This window comes from Mustela putorius, unplaced genomic scaffold (assembly GCF_011764305.1).
Source record: "Mustela putorius furo isolate JIRA1106 unplaced genomic scaffold, ASM1176430v1.1 tig00000145_pilon_pilon_pilon, whole genome shotgun sequence".
In the NCBI taxonomy this organism is placed as follows: Eukaryota; Metazoa; Chordata; class Mammalia; order Carnivora; family Mustelidae; genus Mustela; species Mustela putorius.
The window spans coordinates 49,018,255-49,030,720 of record NW_025421294.1 but is presented as its reverse complement, the minus strand read 5'-3'; the positions used below and the strand labels follow the sequence as shown (position 1 = coordinate 49,030,720).

Sequence of the window (12,466 nt, the reverse complement as noted above, 5' to 3'; positions counted from 1 at the left end):
GGAGCTGTGGGCTCACTTCTCCCATGAAGGGGGCACGTGCTACCCTGTGCTCTGCACAGAGCGTGGCATGGGACTTGACCTCTGCTTTGGGGTTTTTACCAGGCCTTTCTCCCGAGGAGTGTGTGCTTGACAGACTTAAATCAAGGTGTGAAGATTCGGGAGGGGTTTTAAAAAAATATCAACAGATTAACATTATTTTTCCTTTTGCAGTTTCCTGAGCCATGGACAGGCAGAGTACCTGAAGCCAATGGGACCTGGAGAAGGAGGCAGGAGATCAGGACCTGCAGCCTCTCAGGGGTGAGAGGATGTGTATGTTCTCCCTGGGTCAAGGGAACACTCTGGGAAGCGGGACTTGAGGTGCTCTGCCATGATCCCCAAGTGGGTTCTGAGTGGATGAGAGGATTCTAGTAGAAGCAGAGCACAGGGTGGACTGCTTCTGGTTGGGGAGAGAAGAAAGGGAGGCAGCTGGAGCTCAAGCTGGTGTTACATAGGTGCTTATGCAGGAGATGGCCCCACAACACTTCACAAGGAAGCCAGCACATGTGCCCACGAGAGACAGCTGCTCAGAGAGTGCCACGGACCAGTCCATGTCATCCAGGGAAACAGTGACCAATGTAATTAAGAGGATCAGTCCCTTCCCTTGGGCAGCTAAGTTAGGAGGCATCTCTGCCCTTCCATCCTTCTGTCCTGCTCCAACACCAGAGGACCTGGGTGGAGGAGACGGGGTGGTGAGAACAGACCCTGCTCCTGTCCCGCCAAGCTCTATAGAGGTGCAGGTCCAATGTTTGCGTATGGGTCCGGGGTTGGCCATGGGGGGTGGTGGGAAGAAAAAAGCCATTGCTTAAAAATAAGTTTAAAGTTTTCAAATCCATGGGATTGAGTCCTACTGGCACCAAACTGTGACTGAATAACCCTTAATAGCTGGGCGTACATGGTGTTGGACTAAGAGTATGTTAAGCACTGCAAAGGGGAGTTTGAGGGTGCACAGAGACACTTTCGGGTTTGAAACCCTGTTCCTTAATAAACGGGATTCCATTTTAGTTAGTGAGTGTCAGTCTTTTAGAGACTCGATTTTCCCAGCCGGTATGCCTTTCCCCAGCAGCTTACATCTTCTCATGCCACTAGATGACCTTTTCCAGACCTGATGGGTACCACCTCAGTACACTGGCCATCAAAAGTGACCACCACGGGAGAGAGGGGGATGTCCCCAGAAAACCTTGCAGCCTCAATAATTTGTGTGGGAGTGAGCAAGAGGGTGTGGATGACTCTACTTACCTCTGGGGATGGGAAAGAGTTATTATGTTCAGAGCGGGTGTGTCTGACTATATGGCCTTTTAAACCCACATTTACTGCCAAATCCTTCCCTTCTGAGTCTGAGTCACGGTTCCAGCCACCTGCTCCTTGCGGCCACCTGGGAGTCCTAAAATCATGGAGTCTAGGATGTCACCCTCACTCCCCTCACTTAAGGCATAGCTATGTCTTAAGGCAGAATGAGGTAAGAAAAAAAAGTAATACTGAGGGTTCGAGGGGGAAAGGGCATTAGAAAGATGGGCCACTTGAAAATGAAAACTGCCTTGAATTCTATCCTAGGCTCTGTCCTGGGGAGAAGAGGAAGGGAGACCGATGGAGGAGATTAATTTTCAGCAACTGTTTTAAAATTGAGAACAGAGGAACCACAGACAATGTTAACATTTTGAACTTAAGCATTGTTTGGTCTTTTGAAAAGTCCCTAATCTTCAGTGGGGTTATCCCTGGATAAGAGGTTCTTTCTGAACTGGAGGAAGAACCAGGTGAAAGCATGGATGGGACTTATGGTCCCTTCCTCAAATCACTCCCTGTCAGTATCTCATGCTACTGGAACTCCCCAGGGGATAACTTTGCTTTCTTTTTGGCTACAGTTATGAAGCTCATTGAATACATTCCACAATAGTGTCTCAATTTATAGATGAACTGATTGAGGGTTAGAGAAATTAAACAGGCCTGGGTGCCAATCTTAACCTATGTGGTTTACCAGCTGTATGAACTTCCACAGTTTAATTAGAGTCTATCACTCCAGTGGCCTTGGTATACCTTCAGTCTTTTAGAATCAGTTATTTGCTCTATCAACACTGTTACATGGTTTATTAAGCAAGGTAGCCAAGAGCTCAGCCTATGGACTTTGGGGTCAGAAGGGCTCCTGTCTGAATCTTGACTCCATCATTAATTAGTTGTGGGACTTTGGAAACTAAGCTTCTTTCAGTCCACTCAGGAGGAGAGTGGGCTGGGATGCCTGGGTGGCTCAGTCAGTTAAGTACTGGACTCTTGATTTTGGCTCAGGTCGTGACCTTGGGGTCATGGGATTGAGTCCTGTGCTGGGCTTTGTGCTGGGCATGGAGTCTGCTCAAGATTCTTTCTCTCTCTCTTTCTCTGACCCTCCCCACCTCTAAAAGAAAAAAAGCCAGGAGGGTACGCTGTGAGAAGTCCAATGAAGCATGTGGTAAGTGTTTTACTAGATTACTGTTATTTTTTTTAAGTATAATTATTTAGCCATAAGAAAACAATGAAGGAGAGTAGACAGTGACGATCAGAACAATAGCTAACATTTACTGAGTTCCTAGGATGTAGTAACACTGTGTTCTCCATGTACTAAATTAATTTTCCTAACAATCAATGGAGTCTGTACAATTAACCTCACTGTACAAAGAAGAAATACATCCAGCCACAAGTGAGGAGTCACGATTTGAACCTAGGTGACTGACCTTAGGAGCTTGTGCTAACCACTAGGAGGTAAGCTTGTCTGGGCTTTTTTGGGTTGCTTAGGGAGGGTGAGTAGGAGGCTTTGGTCCTGGGGGCAGCATGTGGGCTTTGGGAAGAGGGCAAGACAAAAATGATCATGGAAGGAGAAGTTGGGTGTTTGAAACAGCTGTCACCTGTGGGATGATGTCTGAGACTGAATCCTAAAGGTGAGTCATGCTGTCAGAGCTTCTGTGTCCTTGGAAATGGTTTAGTCTTATGATCTTTTAAATTGTGTCCCATGGACCCTTAAGGTTCTCCAAGGGATGGGTGGATGTAGCAGGTAGTGGGTAGAGGCTCAGCAGATGGGTCTTTAAGACCCTCTTGTTTGTTTCAGCCAGGGAAATTCCACTTTGCTTTTCCTCTTTTTTTTTTTTTTAAGCTCAACTTATACACAGCAGAGCACATGAATCTCAATGAGAAACTCTGACAAGTATTTATAGATGTATACATCCAAGTAACCACTACCCAGATCAACATCAAGTGCATGCCCTGCACCTGGGGCCAAGTTCTCTGCTGTTTCCTCACCAAAGACAACACCTTCCAATCTGACCTGTTTTTGAACTTCATATAGGTAGAATTATAAAGTATATCCTCTTTTGTGGTATATCTTCTTTCACTCAAAGTATATCTTCTTTCACTCAAAATCATATCTGAGACATTCATCGATGTTGTGGGATGTAACAATGGTCTTCTTCTCTTTGATGCTGTTGCCTGACAATATCACAACTTACTGATTTTTTGGGTACTGTTGATGGACATTTGGGTTGTTTCAGGGTTTTGGTGGTAGGAACATAGCTGTTATGAACATTTTTGTAAAAGCCTCATGATGGACAAATGAACGCATTTCTGTTAAGTGTATCCCCAGGCGTGCACCATCCTCTCCCAGGATGGCTGCTGTTTAGCTCCGGTGGTTAGAACAGCTGTGTTTTGAATAGATGTTTCATAGAGCAGAAACCCTCAGAAGATTCACTTGGGGTGTAGTTGCTTAAAACATTTTTTTTTTAAAGGATAAAGTTTAACCCCCACTAGTGTAATCCTCTGCATTTGCAGGTGGTCAGACAGAGACTCAGACAGTGATTTACTCAGACTCAAACCGCAGCAAAGCCATGTTTGGAACTCAAAGATTACTGGACTAGAAGTTTCTTATAAACTACTGAGCTCTCTGAAATGTGTGCTCTCTATCACTCAACCTGGCTGCTGGTTGGATGTGGAAAGGATACCGTAATCTGAGTCAGAAGGCGTGGGTTCGAGCTCCACGACTGTCAGGAATCATGAATCAGGGTGTGATGAGGAGCAAGGTACCTGCTGCTGAAAGCCTCAGTCTCCTTAACTGGCAAGTGGAGGCTCCTGCTTCCCACCCTTGCTGGATTCAAGGAGATCATGATGCAGAGACATTCTGTAGGTTGAGAAGCACTTAACATCATCATTATTATTACCATCAAAATATATTCTGAGGGGATGCTTTGGTAAGCATGCTGTTTTCTTATAATATTCATGCTTATAATCATTCACTTCTTCACATGTAATTTTTTTTTCAGCCTGGCTTAATAGTTTTTAATGAGAACTTTTTCCCCTTCATTAAAAAGCTAGTGTGGCAGATAGTATTTTCCAAAGATGGCCACACCAACATATATTTCATCCTACATGCTCCTGTCTAATGGAACACTTTTTTTTTTTTTTTTACAAGTGGAGGGGAGGGAGAGAGGGAAAGGGAGAGAGAGAATCTTAAGCAGGCCCCACACTCAGCATGGAGCCTGTTGTGGGACTTGATCTCATGACCCTGAGATCATCACTTGAGCTGAAGTCCAGTCAGAGGCTTAACCAAGTGAGCCACCCAGGTGCCCCTGATGGCACATTTTTGTGACGTGACACATCTCTGTTGAAGGAGATGGTTCAGCGTTCTCTCCCCTCAAACCTGGATGGACCTTTGTAACTACTTCAATTAATGAACTTTGCAGAAATGAGACTATGTGAGGACAAATCCAGAGTTAGAAAGTAAAAGTTTAAATGTTGGGGTGTTTCCTAGGGAAACAACAGGAACAGAAACAGAAATAGAAACAGCTCCAGGGGGAGACACTGCATTGGCTTTTACTTTTCTGATTTCACACTGTGGTCCTTTCATTCCTCATTTCTTTATTTAAACTTTCCGCCAGAAGAAAAAAAAATAGATAACTAGCAAACATCCCCTTGAGTTAAACCTGAGCCAAGAGTCAAGTTCTGTGTAGCTTCTAACTCAGACAGAACTGTAGACATTTATGAGGAACCCAGTGAATCCAGGAGAAAGGCCTCGAGGCCACATCCTCTTCTTTTTGGCTCAGAGGGCAGGAAAAGAGTGTGGGTGAGGGCATGTCTGGGATGATGATAGCTCCCCTGAGAGGCAGAAAGGCTGAGAAGCAGGACTCCTGGCACCCTAGGCCCTGAAGGCAGAATGACACCCACAAGTGTGGGTAGCTGAGAGTCACACTAGAGGGCTTGCCTGTTGACTCTTTCCTAAAACTGTAGGTTTCTGTGAAGGGTGGTCCTTCTGTCAAGATCTTTATTGCAAGTTTAAAAATAGTAAATTCTTCACACTTGTTAATTCCTTCACATATTGGAAAGCAGGTTCATATGTGTTGATTTTTCCAATCACCCTATGAAGAAGCCAGAGACTGTACCACCACCACCACAATCACCACTGTCACCACCATCATTTTAATTTTAAATTTAAGGAAACTGAAGGGGAAAGGTCTTTGCCCAAGATCACACAGCCAGCAAGCAGAAATGCCAGTGAAAGGACCAGACCTTCTGACTTCTGGGAAATTTTCCTTACTGAATCATAGACTTGATCTATGATTTCCTTAATTGATCATAGACTTGATCCATGGGGGAGTAGGAGTTTTGGACCCCATAACAGATCAATGGCAGAGCTCACTTGAGGGAAGGGTATACCCTTCACCCTTTTAGATTGCCAGAGCTCTTTTCTCTATGTATGATATCCACTTGGTATGGAATAAAATGCTCCTTTGTCCCCCCATGACTTCCCACCTCTATCAGAAAAGAACCACCCCATCAGTCATTTACATTTTAGTGATAATTTAAGAACTTAGCATTTTGTCTAAGAGAGATATTTACATCTTACATATTATCCCATTGTGACACTTGACTCTTGGAAAGGCATTTCCAGCATCAATGAGCAGATAGAAGAGGCATTTTCTCGGGGGTAAGGTGGAAGCAAGTGGGAGAGATTTTATAGACTCCTCCCATCCCATGGTATCAGCAGATGCTAACGACTTGAATCACAAAACCCCAGTTTTCAAATAATTGAGTGCTCGGTGCTGAGGATACAATGACAGAGAGTGGTCCGTGGAAAGTGTCACACTCTGGTGGGGGAGATAGGCAAGGATGCAAGTAGCCGTAATACTTATTATAGACCTAAGTATAGATGGTGCTATCAGAGCATGAAGAAAACTGGCTAAGAATGAGAGTATATCAGAGGTTTCTAGAGATTACATCAGTTGGGTTGAGTCCAGAAAGACAATGGAACTGCCATTTATTGAATATTTTAGTCCAGGTTCTGTAGAAAAGCAAACCTGATCATAAGGAGGAGTGCAATCCCAGGGAAGCAGGCATGAAGGGAAGGGTAGTGAGCAGGGCCAGGTGGAGAGGAATATGACGGAGGGTGTTATTGCCCTGGCTACAGCTCTGTAGCAGCAAGCCTGGCTGATGGCTGCATCTCCCCAGATAGCCTTGGGGAGGCTTACGGAACTTAGTCCCCGCAGTGTCCTGTGGGGTGTCAAGGGATGGAGAGGAAATGAACTTTCTGCTTCTCTTCTATTTTGGATTCCCAGCGGCCCACCCTCACCGCAAGCAGAGTTAATGCCCATGCATTTCTAGTTCAAGTCATGTGCCCTGTGGCTGGCAATTTATCCGAGTCAGAGCTGGGAGTGTTGAGGGGCAAGAACTCACGGGTATCAGTCCAAGGGGCAAGCATTGTGTCCCTGGTGCTGGCAGAAGAGATCTGAGGTGGCCTCAAGGGGGAGCATCTGGGAGCTAGCAGGGCATTTAGACACACTGGATGGTCTAATCCTCTCAATAACCCCGTGTGGGGTTGCCTGCTTTCCCCCATAATTTGTGCTGAAGTCCCAGCTCACTGTTATCTGTGAATGGGACCCTTTTTGGAAATAAGGTCTTTGCAGATGTCATCAAGATGTAGATGAAGATCAGGTCATGCTGGAGTAAGGTGGCCCTTCATCCGATGTGACCCTTGTCCTTAGAGGAAGAGCAGAGGCACAGAGACAGGTGCATGCTGAGAGAAGAATGCCCTGTGCAGCCCAGACATGAAAGGAGAGGCCTTGTGCCAAGACAGGTTAGGATGCATCCAGGAGCCAAGGAGCTCCAGCACCTCGGACAGCACCAGGAGCCCAGGAAAAGGCGCAGGTCGCATTCTCCCCTCCAGCCTCCAGAGAGAGCACGGTCCAGAAGACTTCTTGGACTTAAGGCCTCAAGAAGAATAATGTGAGAGAACAAATTTCTGTTGCTCTAAGCCTCCTGGTCTGTGGTGCTTTGCTGTAGCAGCCCTAGGTGGAGGGGTGAGCGGAACAGAGACATGCAGATACCATGAGCAAGACCTCTCGCGTTCTGAGTGCTCTTCCTCTACTCACTCACTTAATCCTCACAAAACTCACTAAGAAGCAAATCTTAGGTTTCCATTTTCCAAATAAGGACATGAGGCGCAGAGAACTTCAGCAACTCACTGAATGTCGCAGTCAGTGGATAGAAACCCCAGACCCCGCCGCCACCCCCCCAAAACCGTGGTCTTTGCAGTCACCCTGCATGCATTCAGCCAAGGCTGACACAGTGTCTCCTCTGTGCTAAAAAACAGGGTACAGACATGAACTTGCTTTGGTTCCCCCAACCCCACAGCCCTCACTGTCTTTCTGATCCAATCTAGCTGGCATTCCTTCCCCCACCATGACACACACTGGAGACCTGCTCTGAAATATGGTTAGTCTGAGCTCATGTGTGCTGTGTGTGTCAAATACACACTGGGTTTTCAAGACCAAATACAAAAGGAATACAAAATATATCATAGATAATTTTTAATATTGGCTGCATGTTGAAGGGACTATGTTTTGTATATATGGGATTAGGCTAAATAAAATATATCACGAAAGTTTATTGCACCTCTAAAAGAAGTGGCTACCAGAAAACTAAGGTTGTGTAGGCATGCACGTGATACTTCTGTTGGGGGATGCTGCTCTAGAACGTGAAGTCCTTGAAGGCAGTAGTCTCTATCTTGTCCACGGGGGGTCCCAGGAGACAGAGCAGGGTCTGCATACAATGGTCCCTCAATACAGAGTCATTGGATAGTTGCATGAATGACCAAATCCAAACCACTCTGGCAACGGCTCATCTGTTCCCTATAAACACAAGGTCCAGACCTCACTTTCACCTGCTTTGTCGGTCTGAGAAGCCCCTCAGTTATTCTGAAGCATGAAGAGAAAATGGTTGCAGCTTTGTGCCAGGAAATTAAGAGGCTGAATGTGTGGTGGAATTTGGAGAATAAAAATGGTCAGAGTATTTCCACCCATAATGGTGGAAATGGCAGTTATCACTGATTGGGATGCAAAGTCCATGCCTGGCGTCATTCTCCACACTTTGTATGGAGTGAGGCATTGAATTCTATGATGCTATGACATGAATCCCACCATCAATTCCATTTGACGGATGGGAGAAATTAAGGCTCCAAGAGTTTAAGTCCCACCCCCTGGGATTACAGGGCTGGACTTGTAACCTGGTCTGTCGACTATGATCCTTGGGCTCTTAACCACTCCCACAGAGCATAGGACTTAAAGAGGGGACTGGAGTCCTACAGACTGACACTTCAGCTGGGTTCCCTTGGTCCTGAGACCAAAGAGCTGCCCCAGACTGCAGACACCCCTGCTATCCTGGGTTCTGGGATCCTCTGTGTGTATGACCACAAAGCATCTGGCCACACATTTTCCATGTGTCGAGGTCCATCCTGCCAGTGCCTTCAGCCGTCTTGTCTTGTGTCATCTTCACCAGATGGCTGGGCTACTCATGGTCTCACTCACTTTCTGTACCCGTGATGTGGCCATGAGCCAGCAGGTGAGTGGGCATGCTGGGGCAGGGAACAACCCTCACCCATGCCCTCTGATGAGCTAACCCTTCCTGTCCTAGGCCCCAGCTTCTACAGATTCTTGGAGAGCAGAAACTTAAGGAGAGGCCCAAACCACTGATTCCAGCATCGCTGAGGGAGATGTGCCAATCCTCCATGTGCTTGTATTAGTCCATTGACCCTTCAGGTCAGGGGGTAGGTCTGGAGGTCATGAATGCAGGTGCTCGGTCAGGCAGAGTGCCGGAGCTGTGTTGGTGGGGGAGCTCATTCTGTCTCTGCACGTCTCAGCCTCCTCGTCAGTGAAATGAGGACAGCAAGCAGCCATTCATGTTGCTACTGTTTCTCGTTAAAGCATGACTCAAAGGCGTGCCTTGGCCTTTACTGACCTCTCTCCTCTCAAGTCAGACCACATTCCTGAGTCCCGCATGGATTAACACCCGTTTGTTTGTAATGTCACGTGGCCACGTCCTTGAATCTGGCAGGTATGGTTCCCACAGGCGTTAAAGAGAAATTGCTTACCACGTGGGCTTTGCAGCCACTGCCAGCCTCAGGTCCTAAGCCTTCTCCTTCTTACTCCCTGTGTGGCCTTGGTGAGGTTACTTTCCCTCTCTGAGCCTCAGTTTTCTTATCTCTATGTGGTAATCGTTAATACCTCTCGGAAAGGTTGTGGTGGGTCATGCTGAAGTGTCATGGAAAACACGGTCATGACAAGACCACCTTGTTCATGCCCCCAGCCCATCTACTCTCTACCCAATGCCTACTCTTCCCATGATAATCCCCCCATCTCCATGAACAATTCAGCTTTCCCTTTGCTAAAGCCAAGAAACTGGGCATCATCTTGGATTCCCTTCTTATATAGCCAGAAAATGCTGCTGGCGGGTTGCCCTGACCTTCAACCAGCACCACCCCTCCACTGCCCCTGGTCCAAGCCTCCAGCGTCGCCTGCCTGCATCTTAACCTCCTACCTAGTCTCTCTGTTTCCATCCTTGACTCCAGTCCTGTGTTCTCCACAGGTAGAATTTGGCGGAATTACCTTGTTTGCAGATTGTCTTATTTGACATTTTTTAAACAAATACTTAAATAGTACCCATTACGTGTCAGGCACAAATCTGAATACTTTACAGATTTCAGCTCCCCTGGATTCTAAAAACCGCCCCAGGAGAAGAGTACCTGCCCGAGGTCGGAGGTCACCCCTCTAGTCAGCTTTGGGACTGGGATAGCAATCTGGCTCCTGATTGGTGTTGGCAACAGTGATCCTTTGAAAACACATCAGATTGTGTTCTGCTCTGCTCAGACCCTCCAGTAGCTTCCTGTGTGCTCAGAATGTCCAAGTCCTCACAGTTCTGCTCTAGCTGCACAGACCTTAGACACTGCAAGCCCACTCTTGCCTCGGGGTCTCTGTACTTGCCGGTTTGCATGCCTGTTATCTCTGCTGAGGGGTCAGGATTTGATCTGAAGGGAATGAGGAATCCACTAAGGAGCACGGAAAAAAGTGTCTCATGTTGTGCCGGAGCCGCCTTGTACTTATTCGCGAGGACCAATTGTTAAATATGTAGGAAATTCACGGGCTGAATATTAAATCACTGTAGCTTGAAATTCAGTTTAGGTGAGAGTGTTTACACCATGGAGATTGGTAAGCACCCCAAATCATGACTCTCTTCCTACCTGCCTCCCCAGAGAGATGTTGTTAAGCATTTATCACTGCACCACTGGCTTTGCAAAGACTTATATGAAGTGCAAGTAAGGTGTTAACTTACCAAGTCAGGGGGTGGGCTTCCCAGAAGAGGTGGCATTTAAACTGGGTCCTGAGAAATCAGGAGGCATTTGCCAGAGGTGAGAGGGCAACCCGGACTGAGCAAACCAACTGAGAAAAACCACAAAGGTATGGACATGCCCTTTGGGGCAGTAAGAATTGCAGAGTGGCCATAGTGTGTGGCAGGGAGGACGGTTGGGAAGGCAGGTTGTATGGAAAGAGAGCAGCAGAGAACGAGACTGGCAGTAAATTGGTTGAAAATCTCAAGACCCCATAAGGGGCTTGGACTCTCTCCTGCAGTCCTGGGGAGCCATGGCAGGTTGTGGAGCAGCAGTAGGACAGGCACTGCTGAATGCTGTATGTTAGCCAGCATATTCTGGCAGTCGTATGGAGAATGGATTAGAGGCAGGAGGCCAGATGCTATGAAACCAGTTCGCTCTGCATGTTTATGGGGCGTGAGAGTTAGGAGTAGATGATACAGAGTGTGCCTGCCTGAGGGTCTTCCCTTGCAGCTCTGGGAAGACTTGCCCCATGCAGGTCCCAGCAGCCTCTTTTTTGGGAGTTGGTTCACTAGTTGTTGCAAAGCCTCCTGGGAAATGAGAAAATTACAATGTACTCTCCTTGCAAGGGAGTGTGTAATGGGTTTGTCTTCCATCTCACCTTGGGACCTCCCTCCCTGGGGACCCAGGCTCCTTGCACAATCAGTTTCCTGAAGGGCATAGGAAGTGGGTGGAAATGACAGCCAGTGTGGGCACTTCCTAGTTTGCAGCCTCTGTTCAAGGCTCCTGACATGTGTCATCACCTTTGGTTCCCACAGCATGTCATCGAGGGAGCAACAGTTGTGATCCCCATGTTCCAAGTGAAACGGAGAGATCAGGTAACTTGTTCATGGGTCAGCCAGTGCATAGAAGAACGGGACCCAAACCCCGGGGTCCGTCGTCTTTGCAGCTGTCCTATGCTGCCTCTCCATTCTCAGATATGATGCTGATTATTTTTGTGATGGTCACAGCTTCTGGGATTATTTCCCATTTTGTAGATGGAGAAACTGAGGTCCGAGGAGGGTTCATAGTTACCCCAGGCCACAAGGCCAGCGAGGAGCAGAGCCAGCACTCGGACCACCCAGTCTGAGCCCAGCCTTCCAGGAAGGAGGGAGAAAAGATGAGAGAAGGGGAGGATGGGCGCCAGAGGGCAAGGGCGCCCCAGCCTGGGGTATTTGGGTCTGGTGTCTTCCAAAGGATGAGAATTCTTGCTTTCATAGTTTGGGAATCCCCCAGGAGGATGTAGACCTCAGGAACAATGGCTCTGCCCTGACCACACCCACCTCCTCTCTTAACCAAGAATTCGGTTCTTCCAGGATGTGACAGCAAAATCTTGCCTCACAGTTGTAAGCCGCGCATGTCAGGGCTCCCCTCTGGGTCTGGAGGATAGGCGCTTCGGGGAGTGGTTTTATCGGGAGTGAGGGACACGGCCGGCCAAACCCTATGTCACTTCATGTTTCGAAACTCTGCCCCAGGCCTGGGTGCCCGACCCTGATGGTTAACCAACAGCACACGATGGAGCCTGGAGAAGTGCCCAGTGGCCACCACAGGCTGGCCAAGACTCAAGAAGCTGGAGCGTGATGAATTAGGCACTGTGTGGTTTACTAGCCAGCATCAGCATCAACTGATGCTCATGGTAGGGGGAAGCAGCCTCCAGGAAAGCCAAGGAGCCTCAAAAGGACAGGAATCAAGCTGAACGTCTCACTGAATACTCAGTGGGGCATCTCCTGAAGATCCTCTCTCTTTTTCCCTCTCCCTCTGCCCCTCCTCCTGCTCATGTAC

At 47.6% G+C, this 12,466-nt stretch overlaps 1 long non-coding RNA gene across 1 annotated transcript; it reads left to right on the top strand.

Moving 5' to 3' along the window:
* Positions 1-214: 214 nt before the first annotated feature.
* On the top strand, positions 215-11,525 carry LOC123390834. The gene is made up of 3 exons (XR_006605442.1): positions 215-1,495; positions 2,430-2,476; positions 11,464-11,525. It is a non-coding gene; the product is annotated as an uncharacterized LOC123390834 (long non-coding RNA).
* The last annotated feature ends 941 nt before the right edge of the window (positions 11,526-12,466 follow it).